The 18,104-nt window shown below is 50.3% G+C and overlaps 1 protein-coding gene across 6 annotated transcripts in view; it reads left to right on the forward strand.

The window, feature by feature from the left end:
- PPP1R9A (protein phosphatase 1 regulatory subunit 9A) overlaps positions 1–18,104 on the forward strand; it is a 200,541-nt gene that overhangs the window by 15,920 nt on the left and 166,517 nt on the right. The window lies entirely within an intron of this gene.

Raw genomic sequence — 18,104 nt, forward strand, 5'->3', positions numbered from 1 at the left:
TCTGGGAGGTCTGCAGAAGCCCTGGGGTCATTGTTGGAGACAGCCTGACGTGTGGAGACCATCCTTGGATATAGAGACTGCAGTTTGGACCATGGGTCCAGTGTATTTGTACTCATTACCTGGGAATTGCCTCCTTTTTGATTTCTACCTATACTATGTGGGAAGAAGGCGTGCTCCTCGCAGGAGATGGTGGGGGCACCAGGCAGGTAGCTGCTGCACCTGTAGAATCAGGTCCTCCGGTGTGTAGGGCCTCACCTCTTCCTCCGACATGCTGCCAAATATCTCCAGCCACAAGTCACTGCTGCTCCACTCCTCAAACTCTGGGACCATGAAAACGCCGCATAGGAAGTGGGTAGAACGTACAGATTTTTTATAGCCAGTGTGTTGCCTCCTTTCCGTTTCTCATTGGTTCAGCGGTGCGGATGGTGCAGTCAGGATCCGGTCCGGGTGCGGCGGCCGGATCCGACGTACGTGAAAAATAGAGCAAGTTGGAAAAGTGTCCGGAGTTCGTATCCGGTCCGCGTGGAACGGACAAGTATGTACGCATCCATAGACTATCATTGGATTGGACGTCTGTTCCGTTTGTACAGTATACGTTCCGGATCCGGTCCGGAAAATCCTGACTGCTAACACAAATGTGAGTCCAGCCTAATGGGCATGGGTGAGTATAGTCTCTAATGGGCATGGGTGAGTATAGTCTCTAATGGGCATGGGTGAGTATAGTCTGTAATGGGCATGGGATAGTATAGTCTCTAATGGGCATGGGTGAGTATAGTCTGTAATGGGCATGGGATAGTATAGTCTCTAATGGGCATGGGTGAGTATAGTCTGTAATGGGCATGGGATAGTATAGTCTCTAATGGGCATGGGTGAGTATAGTCTGTAATGGGCATGGGATAGTATAGTCTCTAATGGGCATGGGTGAGTGCGTCTCCAATGGGCATGGGTGAGTGCGTCTCCAATGGGCATGCATGGGTGAGTGCGTCTGTAATGGGCATGGGATAGTATAGTCTCTAATGGGCATGGGTGAGTATAGTCTCTAATGGGCATGGGTGAGTATAGTCTGCTCATGCCCAATAGAACTGAGCCAGACATGCCAGCCTTTTCCTCCGCCCATGAGTGGCTTAGCTCCACGGGGCGTGCCCACACCTTCCTCGCACAAGTACCAAAAAGTAAATGAAAAAAGTACGGACAGCATTATTCTGAGTGTTTTCCTGCTGGCTGGTGGCTTAAAAGCCATTTTATTGATGATGTGTGAAAACGTCACCTGGTAGAAAACTTGGAGGAAAAGTGAATTGGATCGTCCCGTTCTCTCTTGCAATCGACCATAGAAACTTTTAACGTCGTTTTTCTTCACATACTGTGTGGTTTTCTGTACAATTGAATGATTTGCATCTGAGGAAAATATTGTACCGTTTATGGGCTCCTTAAAGCAGCCAATCACGTGCTAGCTGGCATCTGTTCCTCTGTGCCAATGTAAGGTGCATCTTATTGGCCATTGTAACAAAAACAAAGCTTTTCCCTTCCAAACACTCCCACCAGTGACTGCCTCTGTGTGTCGCCACGGCCATGTGCTTCCCGCCTGTTCACCACGGCAACCAGAGGCAGGTTTCTGCAACGTGTGCTTGTGAAGGTCCGATGCCTGCACAGTACACAGACGGTTATGTAAAAGTCCGCCATTCGCCTCATGCACTGTTATGCCGGGTACACACCATGCAATTCTCTTTCAGATAGACGGCCTAATCAATAATTTCCAACAGGTCCAATCTGATTTCCGATCATTTATTCTGATCAGTTTTGTATAGAAGTGATCAGAAAAACAATCGGAAATAAGATTGCACCTGCTGGAAATTATGAATTCGATCCATTTATCTGGCGGTAAATTGCATGGTGTGTACTACTAGACATTACAGACCAAATATTTGAATGTTTGAAAACTGGCCTTGTGGGAGCGCTGAGGGGCAATGATCGAACCGCAACGCAATGCTTAACTAGACATCACTGGGCCCCCCTGCAAAACTTTGGATGGGCCCCCCACCCGCCTCGCTTTCTGCACAGCAAAAACTGAGGACCAATGTGTTTTCCCCATGCAGATAAAAACACTTAGAAACGTCAGGCAATCTATGCTACCCCCAGATTTGCTTACCCGGGGCTTCCTCCAGCCCCTTGCAGCCGACAGGTCCCTCGTCGCAGCTCTGCTCCCAGTACATACACACACACAGCCGTATTATATTACTACAGGAGAGCACATGCTATATGGAGGAACAACAATGACATGCTGAACATAACATATAGTATTCACTGTAACTTTGGCAAAACATTCAGAATGTCACTGATTGATACTGTTATAGGATCTGGGACTCAGTATGAGACAACAAGCTCTCAGCCCTAGTGCACACCAGAGCGTTTCTGCTGCGGTTTGCGATCTGCTTGCGGGTGCGGATCCGCTAGGGTAATGTATTTCAATGGGCTGGTGCACACCAGAGCGGGAGGCGTTTTGCAGAAACGCATACTCCCGGGCTGCTGCAGATTTTGGATTGCGGATGCGTTTCTGCCTCAATGTTAAGTATAGGAAAAACGCAAACCGCTCTAAAAAACGTCACTTCAGAGCGGTTTGCCAGGCGTTTTTTGTTACAGTAGCTGTTCAGTAACAGCTTTACTGTAACAATACATGAAATCTACTACACCAAAAACGCTTCACAAAACCGCAAAACGCTAGCTGAAACGCTACAGAAAAAGAAGAAAAAGCGTTTCAAAATCTGCTAGCATTTTGCGGATCTGCTAGCGGTTTTTGGTGTGCACCAGGCCTCAATGAGGCAGCGACAGTCAGACATCAATCTTAAAGTGGCCATACACTGGTCGATTTGACATCAGATTCGACCAAAAGATAGATCCCTCTCTGATCGAATCTGATCAGAGAGGGATCGTATGGCTGCCTTTACTGCAAAAAGATTGTGAATAAATTTCAGCATGAAACCGATCGCAATCTGTGAAGCTGCCGCTGCTGCCGACCCCCCCTCCCCCCGCATACATTACCTGTTCAGGCCGGCGCGAGTCCCCCGGTCTCCGCTGTCTTCTTCTCCGCCTGGTCCTGGCATCTTCTCCGCATCGGCTCCCGGCTGGCATCTTCCGGCATCCGCGTATAACTTTCTGTCACTCCAGTGACAGCGGAAGTTCAAATAGAGCGCCCTCTATTTGTACTTCCGCTGTCACTGCAGTGACACAGGAAGTTATGCCGGATGCCGTGATGCTGAAGATGATGCGGAGAAGATGGCAGCCGGGAGGTGACAGCGGGGACTCGCGTCGGCGGAGCAGGTAAGGTATACCCGCTGTATTGCGTCGGTCGTCGGGCATTCGAACGGCGCTATCGACGCACTCCCGACCCGCTGGCGATCGAGAAAATTCTTCCGCACGGATGGATCGATGGGAGTCAACGGGAACGATGGATTTCGGACGGAAATCCATCGTTCTGTCAGCGGTGTGCGCGGCGATTTCACAGCCGTTTCGATCACTGTGATCGAAACGGCCATATTTCGACGGGAAAATCGTTAGGTGTATGGGCCCCTTTACTCACTCCACTGTGTCTGTAATCAGACACCATAAGGTCACTAGCCTGTGTGTGATAAAAATCTAGGAATCTCTTCTGAGGGATTGCTGAATAAGGGACAGTCTACAACTTTTTTCAACCTGTGACTCGTTTGTTTGTAACGTTGTACATGAAGTCATCAGAACTTTGCTGCAGTGTGAGATTTTTTTTCGAACCCTAGGGAGCAGGGACAGTGTACAAATTCCAAAGTGTGTATGATTCCTTATCTGTGTCGTGGACACATGCAGTCAATATAACAATGGTGTGAGAGCAGAATATGTTTTTTCTCTCCATGCCCTTAGCTGTCAGTCTTTCAAACTTTTCCCCCCACAGGTCCCCTGTGGCTTCTGGGCCCCCCTGAGGAGGCATCCCTTGCAGGGTCTATTGTTACGCCTCTGGCCTCTGGAGATTACCATGGCAACGCGCTGTAATCTCCCTTCTGGCTGCAGGCCAAACAGGAAGTGAGGCACTATAGCGCTCACTTCCTGAGGCTGGAATTAGAATTGTGCAGAAGTGCATTGAAAACATACGCACGCGCACCACATCGTGAACACAAAAAAATCATTGAAAAAGCTGCGTCGCCATAGACTAACACGCCGTTCGGCAGTGCAGGTGACCGTGCATGTTGCCCGACAAGGCGCTGTTGCTCTCGCAGCAAATTAAACACTTCCGACGGATCGTGTTGCACCGCAGCAGGTATGAAATGCCACATAGACTTTCATTGGCATAGCGTTATCCTGCGGCAATACAAGGTAACACAATGCGCCAGTGTGAAAGTGGTCTGAGGGTTTGCCATTCTGTTTAGCCGGTTGAGAGTCGCACAGTCCTGCCGCACTGCTCCGGTGAGGCAGTTATGTCCAGCCTTGCCATTACCGGTACCGTCTGGTTATTGGGCCATAAATCGGCATTGTGCACGGCTCACGCGGTGACCGATGAACGGGCGGGGCTGAGGAGGATGCTGCAGTGCTGGAACAGACACTAGTGAGGTCATGTGGCCTGGCTGGGCAGTGCGGCACGGCTGCACGGATCCAAAGACTGGCTACACAGGACCTTTTCTGTCTGCATCATTACTTTACTGTCTTCCACCTCTAGGATTGCATGACCTCAATTTTCAGACAGGTCTAAAGGGCATAGCTCTATTTCTACTGCTCTCTGTATGAGGTGCTGATTGCTGCCTCCAGGGGAGCCTAGCCACGCGGGTGTTCTGTGTTTTGAGTGCAGAATTTCCCCTCTGCTCCAGTACGATTGCCAGACTTCTGGTAAGTAAGAGAACATCAGCTGATAAACCAACACAAGTTACTTTCACTTTCTCCGGAGCCATGTCATGTGACGGCTCAGACAGGAAGTTGTGCTTTTCGTGGCCGATTTTTAGCTTAGTGTATGGAAAGCAGAAGATGGGGGATTTATGGTAGTTAGTAAAGCGAACACAGTGGGGGTCTAATGTGGGTGGCTGATGTGGCAGCTACACTGATCAAAGGCTGAAAACTGCCTTTTTTCTTACAGTTGCCTCTGACTAGACAGGACATGAGGCAAACAGACAATGACTGCACTGTGACATGGGGGAACTGTGACAGGGAGGATAACCATATAGGCAATACAGAGGAAGGGCTATGGCCCTCTGAAGTGATTTAAGCAGCGTTTTGGGATCGCCGACGAATGCCAAAAGCGATATGCTAAGTCAATGCCCACAGGTGCAATTGTGATGTTTAAAGAAAACCTGTAATGAAGAAAAAGTCCCCTGGGGGGTACTTACCTCGTGAGGATCCAGCGCAGGCTTCGGGTTAAGGCGGAAATAGCCGAACCGAAACCTTTTGCGCCTGCGCAGTAGAGCGGATACGATCGGGTTCAGCTATTTCTGAGAGCCAGTACTGCTCCTGCACTGGAAACCTGGCAAGGTAAATAACTTATAACAAGTGCTTATCAGCGCTTATCAGGCTTGTCGGGGGAGGATTGCGGGACACTTCGGGGGAGCCAGCGCTGGATTGCCTGCAGCTACAGGGGAGGGGGAGGCCTCATTAGGACCCTGAGGCTTCCCCCTCCCGAGGTGAGTACCCCCCAGGGGATTTTTTTTTTTTAGCACAGGTTTTCTTTAAGCTGAATTATCGTAAATTCCTCCTGTTATAAAGAAGGAAAACCACACTGCTTGTTGCTTTTTAGTAGGAGGGCTTTTCGGGCTCGATCCACAAAAGAGCGCCAATTCAGTTAGCACGCCTAAAAGCGGTTATTGATTGCGCGCAAAGTAAGCGGTGTGCGTGAAACGCCACACCGGGTGCGCCCCCAAACGTCGCACTTTGCGCGTCCTAAAGGGCTTGAGGCGTGCTAAGGGGCTTTTAGGCTTGCTAAGTTAGCACCCTTTTGTGAATCAAGTCCTTAGTCCTCTGTATTTACATCAGAAAGGTCCGCACCAGTCCAGCATTCCAATCGATATCTTTATTTAGGACGTATCCAGTATAAGAATATACATATGCATCAGAATGCTAACATGTTTCGAGCTACCTCAGCCCTTAATCATAGCAGCTCTGTATTTACCTAGTGGTTTGGGTCACCCCGAGCTGCTTGGTTACTCTGTTGTGCTGGTCCAAGCCCTATCCCATACAGCCATATCACTCCCTGCCATGCACTAAGGAAGGCCCAACAGTCCGAAACAGGCTGTCTGCATAGGCTTGCTATACACCAGTGGTTCTGGATGCTAGCCTGGCTACAGGTACAAAAAGAGATAATTTGGATATTCAGTAGTGGTGCATTGTGGGTAACCACAGATGTTCACTTTAAGCTGAATTATTGCAAATTCCTTCTGTTTTAAGAAGGCAAACCACACTTAGCATCGATTATGTAAAGTCACCTAGAAATCGCTATATTAAAGCCACAAAAAAAATAAAAAATTTGCAATTGTAAGAAATAATAAAATTGCTTAAAAAATGCTGGAAATTGTTTCGAAAATCTCTCTGCATGCGGTGCGTTTAGCAGATAATGGGCGTGACTACAGCTGCTGCGAAGCGTACTTCTATGTACTTCACTCTATGCATTGCACAGGATGCGTCTTTTCAACACTGTGGCGAGTATAGTGTGAAAGAAGCCAGGGCCGGCCCGCCCATGAGGCGGGGTGAGGCGGGTTCCTCAGGCGGCAGGAAGTGGAGGGGCGGCACCAGATGAATGGCTGTGACTGAGCGGGGGGGTGGGAGCCAGAGCCGCGGTGAGGGCAGCCCGACCTCTCCCTCCCTCTCCCCGGGCCGCCCTCCATGCTCCCCCCTCGGACTTCACTTTAGGCAGCAGAGTTAGCGCGCAGGGAAGCGCTGCTGTACACAGTCACAGCCTGTTACTCACCTCCCTGGATCCGATCGCCGCTCCCGCCCTGCTGGTCTCCTCTCTGCAATGTAGCCGCTGATACACACGCGGCTGCTTCCTGTTTACACAGGAAGCAGCCGCGTGTGTAATGTATCAGCCGGCTAGGCAGAGAGGAGACCAGCAGGGCGGGAGCGGCGATCGGATCCAGGGAGGTGAGTAACAGGCTGTGACTGTGTACAGCAGCGCTTCCCTGCACGCTAACTCTGCTGCCTAAAGTGAAGTCCGAGGGGGGAGCATGGAGGGCGGCCCGGGGAGAGGGAGGGAGAGGTCGGGCTGCCCTCACCGCGGCTCCGGCTCCCCCCTCCGCCATTATGAGGGGGCACCTACCTGGGCAAGCTACCTATCTATCCTATACTGGGGGGCACCTACCTAATCTAACCTGTTTTGGGGGCAGCTACCTATCTATCCTATACTGGGGGGCTCCTACCTAATCTAACCTGTTTTGGGGGCAGCTACCTATCTATCCTATACTGGGGGGCACCTACCTAATCTAACCTATACTGGGGGCCAGCTACCTATCTATCCTATACTGGGGGGCACCTATCTAATCTAACCTGTACTGGGGCAGCTACCTATCTATCCTATACTGGGGGGCACCTACCTAATCTAACCTATACTGGGGGCCAGCTACCTATCTATCCTATACTGGGGGGCAGCTACCTATCTAACCTATACTGGGGGGCAGCTACCTATCTATCCTATACTGGGGGGCACCTACCTAATCTAACCTGTTTTGGGGGCAGCTACCTATCCTATACTAGGGGGCACCTACCTAATCTAACCTATACTGGGGGCCAGCTACCTATCTAACCTATACTGGAGGGCAGCTACCTATCTAACCTATACTGGGGGGCAGCTACCTATCTAACCTATACTGGGGGGCAGCTACCTATCTAACCTATACTGGGGGGCAGCTACCTATCTAACCTATACTGGGGGGCAGCTACCTATCTAACCTATACTGGGGGGCAGCTACCTATCTAACCTATACTGGGGGGCAGCTACCTATCTAACCTATACTGGGGGGCAGCTACCTATCTATCCTATACTGGGGGGCAGCTACCTATCTAACCTACACTGGGGGGCAGCTACCTATCTAACCTACACTGGGGGGCAGCTACCTATCTAACCTATACTGGGGGCAGCTACCTATCTATCCTATACTGGGGGGCACCTACCTAATCTAACCTGTACTGGGGGCAGCTACCTATCTATCCTATACTGGGGGGCACCTACCTAATCTAACCTGTACTGGAGGGCAGCTACCTATCTAACCTATACTGGGGGCAGCTACCTATCTATCCTATACTGGGGGGCACCTACCTAATCTAACCTGTACTGGGGGCAGCTACCTATCTATCCTATACTGGGGGGCACCTATCTAATCTAACCTGTACTGGGGGGCAGCTACCTATCTAACCTATGCTGGGGGGCAGCTACCTATCTAACCTATGCTGGGGGGCAGCTACCTGTCTAACCTATGCTGGGGGCAGCTACCTATCTAATCTATACTGGGGGCACCTACCTAATCTAACCTGTACTGGGGGCACCTACCTAATCTAACCTATACTGAAGGGCAGCGACCTAATCTAACCTATACTGGGGGGAAGCTACCTATCTAACCTATACTGGGGGCACTTATCTAACCTGTATTGGGGGCACCTACCTACCTAGCTAGCCTATACAGGTGGCAACTATACTGGCTACCTATACTGGGGGCACCTACCTAACTAACCTATACTGGGGGTACCTACCTATCTAACCTATGCTGGGGGCAACTATACTGGCTACCTATATTGGAGGCACCTACCTAGCTAACCTGTACTGGGGGCACCTACTTATCTAACTTATACCGGGGGGGGGGGGGGGGTGCCTGCCTATCTAACATACTGGGGGCAACTATACTGGCTACCTATACTGGAGGCAACTACCTGGCTAACCTATACTGGGGGCAACTTTACTGGCTCACCCATGCCTGGCCACCTATACTCTGGGGGGACCTATAGCTGGTTACCTATACCGGGGGGGGGGGGGCGCAATTTTTACACCCTCGCCCTGGGTGCATTTTAGCCTAGAAACTGCACTGTTGCCGCCGGCCTCCGAGTCCGATGACTCTGAGCTCTGCGGCCTCTCCTGTCTCCTCCAAGGCTGCATGCTGGTGACGCTGCCTAGTGCCTAAGCCTGCTGATTTGCCGCCGCCCGCTCTGCTGCCCTGGCTGCGGCTGATTGTCACGGTCAGTCACTGAGCAGCGAGCGCCGCCGACGTGTCGATAATGATGATAAGGCTGGCTGGCTGCCGCAGTGCCGCCGGCCGCCGCTCATGTTTTGTAGAAATATTGGGGGGGGGGGGGGGGGGGCGCCTTTACGATCTTTGCCTCAGGCAGCAGAAAGTCCAGGACCGGCCCTGGGTGAAGGACTATACCTGCAGGTGAGTATAGTGTGAAGGAAGCCATATAGTAAAGGACTATACCTTCAGGTGAGTATAGTGTGAAAGAATCCTTGTGGTAAAGGACTATACATGCAGCCTAACCCTAACCACCCCCCTGGTGGTGCCTAACCCTAAGACCCCCCTGGTGGTGCCTAACCCTAAGACCCCCCTGGTGGTGCCCAACTCTAAGACCCCCACTGGTGGTGCCTAACCCTAAGACCTCCCTGGTGGTGCCTAACCCTAAGCACCCCCTGGTGGTGCCTAACCCTAAGACCCCCACTGGTGGTGCCTAACCCTAAGACCTCCCTGGTGGTGACTAACCCTAAGCACCCCCCTGGTGGTGCCTAACCCTAAGACCCCCACTGGTGGTGCCTAACCCTAAGACACCCCCCAGTGGTGCCTAACCCTAAATCTCCCCTGGTGGTGCCTAACCCTAAATCTCCCCTGGTGGTGCCTAACCCTAAGACCCCCCAGTGGTGCCTAACCCTAAATCTCCCCTGGTGGTGCCTAACCCTAAGACCCCCACTGGTGGTGCCTAACCCTAAGACACCCCCCAGTGGTGCCTAACCCTAAATCTCCCCTGGTGGTGCCTAACCCTAAATCTCCCCTGGTGGTGCCTAACCCTAAGACCCCCCTGGTGGTGCCTAACAGGGCCGGGCCGAGGCATAGGCTGGAGAGGCTCCAGCCTCAGGGCGCAGTGTAAGAGGGGGCGCAGAATTCATTCAGCTGTCATTCCTAATTGTGTTTGAGGCAGAAAGAAATAAGAAAAGGGGATACATGGCAGTGACTGCAAGCCAGATAACTAGATATTAAGGTGTTGGGGAGGTTGTGGGCCCTGTGGCCCTCTTAGTCTAATAGCAATCAGTGTGTGACTGCTGGGGTGGGAGGGATAGAGGGGCGGCACTTTGGTGTCTCAGCCTTGGGTGCTGGAGGACCTTGTCCCGGTTCTGGTGCCTAACCATTCCCCTGGTGGTGCCTAACCCTAACCACCCCCCTGGTGGTGCCTAACCATTCCCCTGGTGGTGCCTAACCCTAACCTTGACATTGTTCATTAAATCCATTCATTGTTTTGCAGTTAAATAACTTCTGCAGTTTGGCTTATGTAGGGCGCTATTGATAAATAACGTTACTGTGTGCAATAACGTCTGCTGTTTGGCAAATGAACGGCACTATTGATAAATAACGTTAGTGTGTGCCACTATTGATAAATAACGTTAGTGTGTGCCACTATTGATAAATAACGTTAGTGTGTGCCACTATTGATAAATAACGTTAGTGTGTGCCACTATTGGTAAATAACGTTAGTGTGTGCCACTATTGGTAAATAACGTTAGTGTGTGCTACTATTGATAAATAACGTTAGTGTGTGCACTATTGATAAATAACGTTAGTGTGTGCCACTATTGATAAATAACGTTAGTGTGTGCCACTATTGATAAATAACGTTAGTGTGTGCCACTATTGGTAAATAACGTTAGTGTGTGCCACTATTGGTAAATAACATTAGTGTGTGCCACTATTGATAAATAACGTTAGTGTGTGCCACTATTGATAAATAACGTTAGTGTGTGTGCCACTATTGATAAATAACGTTAGTGTGTGCCTCTATTGATAAATAACGTTAGTGTGTGCCACTATTGATAAATAACGTTAGTGTGTGCCACTATTGATAAATAACGTTAGTGTGTGCCACTATTGATAAATAACGTTACTGTGTGCCGTTTTTCTTCTTTTTTCCCTGTGCGCCATTATTATGCAATACTACCTATAAATAGCGATAAGCGTATCTTTTTAATGCGGCGCCATTTTTATGCATAGGTGCTGTGCGCCATTATTCACTGGCTGCCTTTTTACTAGTACATAATATTTCAATACAGGCTTTTAAATCTTACGTCTTCACAGAGCGGGCTAAAAATAGGCCTAATCAATAATGTAAATACATTGCGTATATAAGGTCATGTGAGAAGACAGCGGAGTTGCTTACAACGTTTACTGTGCAACTCTTATATTATTCTAAGAGCAGCTTATCCTTTCCAGAACCCTATGTTATGTCTAACCCCAGCCCTCATATTTCTGCTCCAGTGACAGAGCAGCCTGGAATGAGTTCCTGATCTTCACAGAGGACTCAACACATAAGCAGAATTTGTAAACATGCTCTGGTATTTAGTATGTAGTAACACAATCTTAGTGTATGCCAAGGCCTCCTTCGCACTACAAATTTGTGATGATTGAGGCAGTAGATGAGGAGTGGTGGGAGGAGCCAGTGTAGAGACTTGCAGAGAGGAGGAGCAGATAAGGAGTGGTGGGAGGAGCCTGTGTAGCAGATGAGTGGTAGGAGGTGTCAGTGTAGGGATTTGCAGAGAGAAAGAGAGAAGCAGCAGAGGAGGTGTGGTAGGTGGAACCAGTGTAGAGACTTGCAGAGAGGAACAGTATATGAGGAGTGGTGGGAGGAGCTAGTGTAGAAATGTTCAAAGAGGAGAAGCAGATAAGGAGTGGTGGGAGGTGTCAGTGCAGCAGATGAGTGGTAGGAGGAGTCAGTGTAGAGATGTGCAGAGAGGAGCAGCAGATAAGGAGGGGTGGAAGGAGCCAGTATAGGAATTTGCAGAGAGGAGCAGCAGAGGAGGAGTGGTGGGAGGAGCCAGGGTAGTGATTTGCTGAGGGGTGCAGCTGATTAGGAGTGATGGGAGGAGTCAATGTATAGAATGGCAATAGAGATGGGAAGTTCGGATCTTTTCAATGATCCGGATGATTCGAATCGGATCATTGAAAAGATCCTGATCTTTGATCCGAATCTCGGATCATTTTACTAGGAAGCATTCGGGGGTGAAATGAACAGCAGGACAGGTCTGTGGACAGGAGAAGGGGAGGAGGGTGTGTCTTTGTGTGCAGCTTCCGTGATGCTGAGGCTTGCAGTCGGAAGAGGAGGCGATGGAGGAGGAGGGACCGGCGTTGATACGCAAATAAAGGAGGAAGTGACACAATGTGACCAGCTACATCCAGTTGAAGTCCGTAGGAGGCGGACGCAACGCGTAGGTGGGCGGGGTTTCTAACCCGCAATTGTAATCTGGAGCCTCCGGAGTGTCTCGTGCTGAGAAACAGTATTGGATTTTGCTGGCAACTTTGGGTACCTGTGGCCGGATGCCTCTCCTCGCGGATTGAGGCCCGGCGAAAATATACAGCCTCCACTGTGCGCACAGTATACTCTTTGGTCTACACTGGGAGGAAGAGTGGTGAGTCCCGCTGGTGCGGGTGAAGAGACTACACACTTGCCTTGTGTTAGTGCCATTGATTTATGCCATATTGTCTCTGCTAGCAGGAAGTTGACTCTCTACAGACGGCTTGCATCCCCGCATTGCTCCCCCCTTCCCGCAGGGTAGCTCATCTGTTGTGGTACCGGTACCCCTGTGTGGTTGGAAGTTTGTATGTGGGGGTGTGCCTGTCAGTTTGTACGTGGAGCGCTCCAGTGCTTTTAATTGGTTTTATGTTTATCCTATTGCGTATTATTCACAAATAAAGGGTTTTCTTATTTTCCTACCTGCAGAGTGATGGCACATAATTTTTGCTTATAATTTTTAATTTTTGCTTATAGGAGGGTGGGCACACAGAGAAGGGGAGAAGATGGACAGAGGGCAGGGAGTGGACAGAGAAGGGAGGAGCAGAGAGCAGAAATGTTTGTTTGCACACAATACCCACATGCTGCAATCATATGCTTTACATATATTTCACCTATATGCTCATCTGTGTCGCACAGTGAAAGAAAGCATTCCCCGAAGATAAGTGCAGCTGTTTAGAGCGAGTGCAGGAGGTTCATATTGCGCTGCAATCACACTGTCTGCAAAGTTACTGAGCTGAGCTGAGCCAAAAGCTTCCCATGTGATCACTGTGCACAACTACGGAACAGCCAGCCTATAATGGGCAGCACATTGCAGCCAGTATGTGTGCTCTACACATATCTGCCAGTGGCACCGATGTCCCCTCTCTCTCATCTACCTGTCTCCCTGCAAGGCTGCCTCCCATCCAACAGAGCGATCCATCTCAGCTCTGCTTCCAGGACCCCGCTGCCCGCTGAGAGGGGGCGTGTCGCTCCTGGTCCCGCCCCTTTTGCGATCCGAATCACTCATTTTGATGATTTGGATGATTCAACTCACAAAATAGATTCGGATCAAAGATCCGAATCGTTCATGATCCGGACAACACTAAATGGCAAGCAGTTTACAGGCTGCCACCTGTGATCTTTCCAGCAGTAAATTTATATTTATATTGTATATTTATACATTTATGTGTCTTCAGTTATAAAAAATAAACCAGAAAATCTCTGTGCGTCTGACTAACGCCCCTCCTGCCGTATTCCCCATCCCAGTGTATGTTGTACACCGACCCCCCATACGGCCCAGAAGGCGATCTGTCCCTGTGCCTGACCTGCAGCGTAATAATGAGGCTCTGTTCTGCCCACCCAGCAATCTCTGCCGTCGCTCAGTCTGCGGGAGGAGAAGGAGAAGTGACTGGAGTCAGCATATATGTCAGCTACTTTCCAAGCACTGAACTTTCATTGCTGTGACCGGCTGGTAACTAGTGCTGTGTGTGAGGCTGGGAGCATGAAGATAGCCCCCCAGCTCCCTGCATTCCCCCCCCATACTCCCTCCACTAGAACTGGGGGTGAAGATACAGATTCACCCCCCCCCCCGATGGTCTGGGGGGGGGGGGATGTGGGGAAACGGAACAGAAGCAGCGGAACAGCAAATGGAATGAAAACAGATTCAAATAACTGGTAACCCGTTCGCCACTTAATTGCCAGTGTGAACCGGGCCTAAGAGTCTTACATTTTTATTATCAGTTATATAGCTTTTTTTTTAAATACAACACAGCATCATCACACATAATAAAACCCCTGTGTCTCTGCGTCCCCTCCTGTGTGTGTCCGTGCTTGTGCGCTACTGCGCTTGCGCGCCACATACAGCAGGAGGGCCGGACGTATTGCGCGCGCAGTGCCTCCACAACATACGGCTTATGAGGAGAGCCAGTGCGGGGGGGGGGGGGGGGGGGGGGTTGGTCGCAGCCAGAGCCTAGTGCTCATTTTTAAATGGGCCTTAAACCTAGTTCTGTAATATTTCCAGTTTACAAACAACACTCTGTATTTTAATCTATAAAACAAAGCAGAAAGAATGATCATTAAACTTTCCTGCAGTAAAACCTTATTTCAAGCTGTCGCTCACTGTTTCTCTGCTGTTTAAAGAGGAGCTGTCAGCCATACTATCTCATAAAACACACTTCCTCAACCCTGTCCTCAGGGTCCACCAACAGGACATGTTTTGCAGAAAACCGCAAACATGCACAGGTGAGGTAATTAGTGTCTCAGCAGAGCTGATTATCTACCTCTGAATTTCCACAAAACATGCAATGTTGGTGGGCCTTGAAGACAGGGTTGGGGAACACTGCAAAACCCACATATATAAGTAGATAGTAAAGGACAACCCAGCATGCCCTGCAACTTCCTTTGTGTGCACCAAATAAGAGTCAGGTAAACTGGGGAATGATCATTTATAAACAAGAAAAGTATTAGTGATTTGTAACTTTTGGATTGCCTGGTTAGCATCCTTATTACTTGTTTACCAGATAAAAATAAAGAATGGATTTTTGATTTTATGCCCGACAGTTACACTTTAAGTGCTTCAGAAAACAAGACTGTATTCCACCCAGTGGGTCGATTAGCTCCTAGAAACTCTTCTACATACATAACAGATTTTATTTTAACTCTTCCTGTACTGGGAAACATGAGACTCTTTTCTTTGCTACTAATATTCTAGTTCTTAGCTGTAACCCAACAATCGCTGTACTGTAGCTGTACTACACATACAATACAATTCATTACCTCACAAGTTTATTTTCCCTTCAGGTTTCATTGAGAAATTATCCCGTCATTGGATAATATCAGCCTGTCAGGCGTAGTGTTCAGTCTATTTTCTATCTTGTTCCGCAGAGCACACGACGATTGCGCATATTGTATAGCACATTTATTTTTTTCACGTGGGACGTTTTATTTGACATGTTTTATTGGTGTGGTAGTTACCTAGAAGCAATCAGCGCAAGTTGTTTTTAATGTCACTAGCTCAGCCCTCCCCAGCCTGCAGAATACGCCATCCGGACGTTTCTCTATAAAGTTTGTGGACTCCGCCTCTGAAAGGCTCTTATTTGTAGAACTTGATGACAGGAGGCATTTTTCCAGCAGTAACCATGTGCTGAGTGACTGTGTAGGATGCAGATGATGCAGATCTATGGCCAGAGGAGGGAGTATTCCATTAATCAGAATATAGTAGCCGGGATTTCAGGATTCCAGGCAATGACTCCTGTACAGACGTGTTGCTTGGCTGTTGGCTTGGTCTGCTTTTTAAAGGAAGGCGAGCTGGGGGCGTGAGCTGCAGTGGAGCAGATCAATAGCAAGCAGGGATTATTTTCTGGCAGACCTGGTTGGCTGACCCCGCCCACCTTCTCTGTGCTGCTGAAACAGATTAACTCTTTGTAGCCCGCACCACAGCTCAGCAAACCCTTATCAATTCTTGTCAAGTTTATCCCTCTCCTGTGTAATAAATCACCTCCTCCCTTCCCCCCCATAGGTTAGTGAGAATGCATTTCCTATTGCAGGCAGCGCAGGGTGTTGAGGGGTTCGTGTGGCTTGTATAAAGTTGCAGCAGTGCTGTGTACAAAGAGTTAAGTTGGCCATACATCAGGCGACTTGGCGGCCGATCCACCACCCGGTTCCATTATATTCAAATTGGATGAAAATCGTTGCCGCCAAGATCACGCCCGAGTGATGAAGCATACAATTTACAGGCCGAAATTGGTCAGATGTAACAATTGGACATGCTGCAAGATGTCGGGCAGACGTGCTCGATTGGGTGCACGGCGGGCGGTATCAGCATGCGATATTGGGACGAGTGACCAACGTGATGGAACCCCCACCACTGTCCCGCTCTAGTGTAAAATGCCTCCCCCTTCCCCCCCCCCATGCGTGGAATACTTTACCTGCCAGTGTTCACTACGGTCTCCGTGCTCGTCCTCACATACACACACCACGTGATTGCTAATCTATTTCATGTGGGCGCGCGTTTGACATCACACACGTGGCCAAGCAAATGCCGGGCGCTTGTATGTGAGGAAGAGCTCCGAGACAGCAGCGGACACTGACAGGTAAAGTATTCCACCCCCTGGGCACAGGAAGGGGTTGGGAATACATCACTGGGGGCGGAGAGTAGAGACAGCAGCGGACGCGGACAGGTAAAGTATTCCACCCCCTGGGCACAGGAAGGGGTGGTGAATACATCACTGGGGGCGGAGAGTAGATGAGACAGCAGCGGACGCCGACAGGTAAAGTATTCCACCCCCTGGGCACAGGAAGGGGTGGTGAATACATCACTGGGGGCGGAGAGTAGACGAGACAGCAGCGGACGCCGACAGGTAAAGTATTCCACCCCCTGGGAACAGGAAGGGGTGGGGAATACATCACTGGGGGCGGAGAGTAGACGAGACAGCAGCGGACGCTGACAGGTAAAGTATTCCACCCCCTGGGCACAGGAAGGGGTGGGGAATACATCACTGGGGGCGGAGAGTAGACGAGACAGCAGCGGACGCCGACAGGTAAAGTATCCCACCCACTGAGCACAGGAAGGGGTGGGGAATACATCACTGGGGGCGGAGAGTAGACGAGACAGCAGCGGACGCCGACAGGTAAAGTATCCCACCCACTGGGCACAGGAAGGGGTTGGGAATACATCACTGGGGGCGGAGAGTAGACGAGACAGCAGCGGACGCCGACAGGTAAAGTATTCCACCCACTGGGCACAGGAAGGGGTTGGGAATACATCACTGGGGGCGGAGAGTAGACGAGACAGCAGCGGACGCCGACATGTAAAGTATTCCACACCCTGGGCACAGGAAGGGGGGGGGGTGGGGAATACATCACTGGGGGCGGAGAGTAGACGAGACAGCAGCGGACGCCGACAGGTAAAGTATTCCACCCACTGGGCACAGGAAGGGGTGGGGAATACATCACTGGGGGCAGAGAGTAGAGACAGCAGCGGACGCGGACAGGTAAAGTATTCCACCCACTGGGCACAGGAAGGGGGGGGTCGGAGGAATACATCACTGGGGGCGGAGAGTAGACGAGACAGCAGCGGACGCCGACAGGTAAAGTATTCCACCCACTGGGCACAGGAAGGGGTTGGGAATACATCACTGGGGGCGGAGAGTAGACGAGACAGCAGCGGACGCCGACAGGTAAAGTATTCCACCCACTGGGCACAGGAAGGGGGGGTGGGGAATACATCACTGGGGGTGGAGAGTAGACGAGACAGCAGCGGACGCCGACAGGTAAAGTATTCCACCCACTGGGCACAGGAAGGGGTGGGGAATACATCACTGGGGGCGGAGAGTATACGAGACAGCAGCGGACGCCGACAGGTAAAGTATTCCACCCACTGGGCACAGGAAGGGGGGTGGGGAATAAATCACTGGGGGCGGAGAGTAGATGAGACAGCGTCACTAGGCAGATTCTTCAAAGATTTTCTGCTGAAATGTATCAGAAATCGGCCTGCTGTTTTTGACGATCTCTCTCTCTCTGATCAGATTGGATAAGAGTTGGATCTGTTTCTTGGTCGATCTGCCCGTACATCGTCTGACATACGGGCTCCTTTAATCTCTTCCAGCAGTGGGCGGAGGTGGGTTGGGTCATGTGATCGGCTCTGTGCTGGG

Source organism: Hyperolius riggenbachi, chromosome 5 (genome assembly GCF_040937935.1).
Source record: "Hyperolius riggenbachi isolate aHypRig1 chromosome 5, aHypRig1.pri, whole genome shotgun sequence".
In the NCBI taxonomy this organism is placed as follows: domain Eukaryota; kingdom Metazoa; phylum Chordata; class Amphibia; order Anura; family Hyperoliidae; genus Hyperolius; species Hyperolius riggenbachi.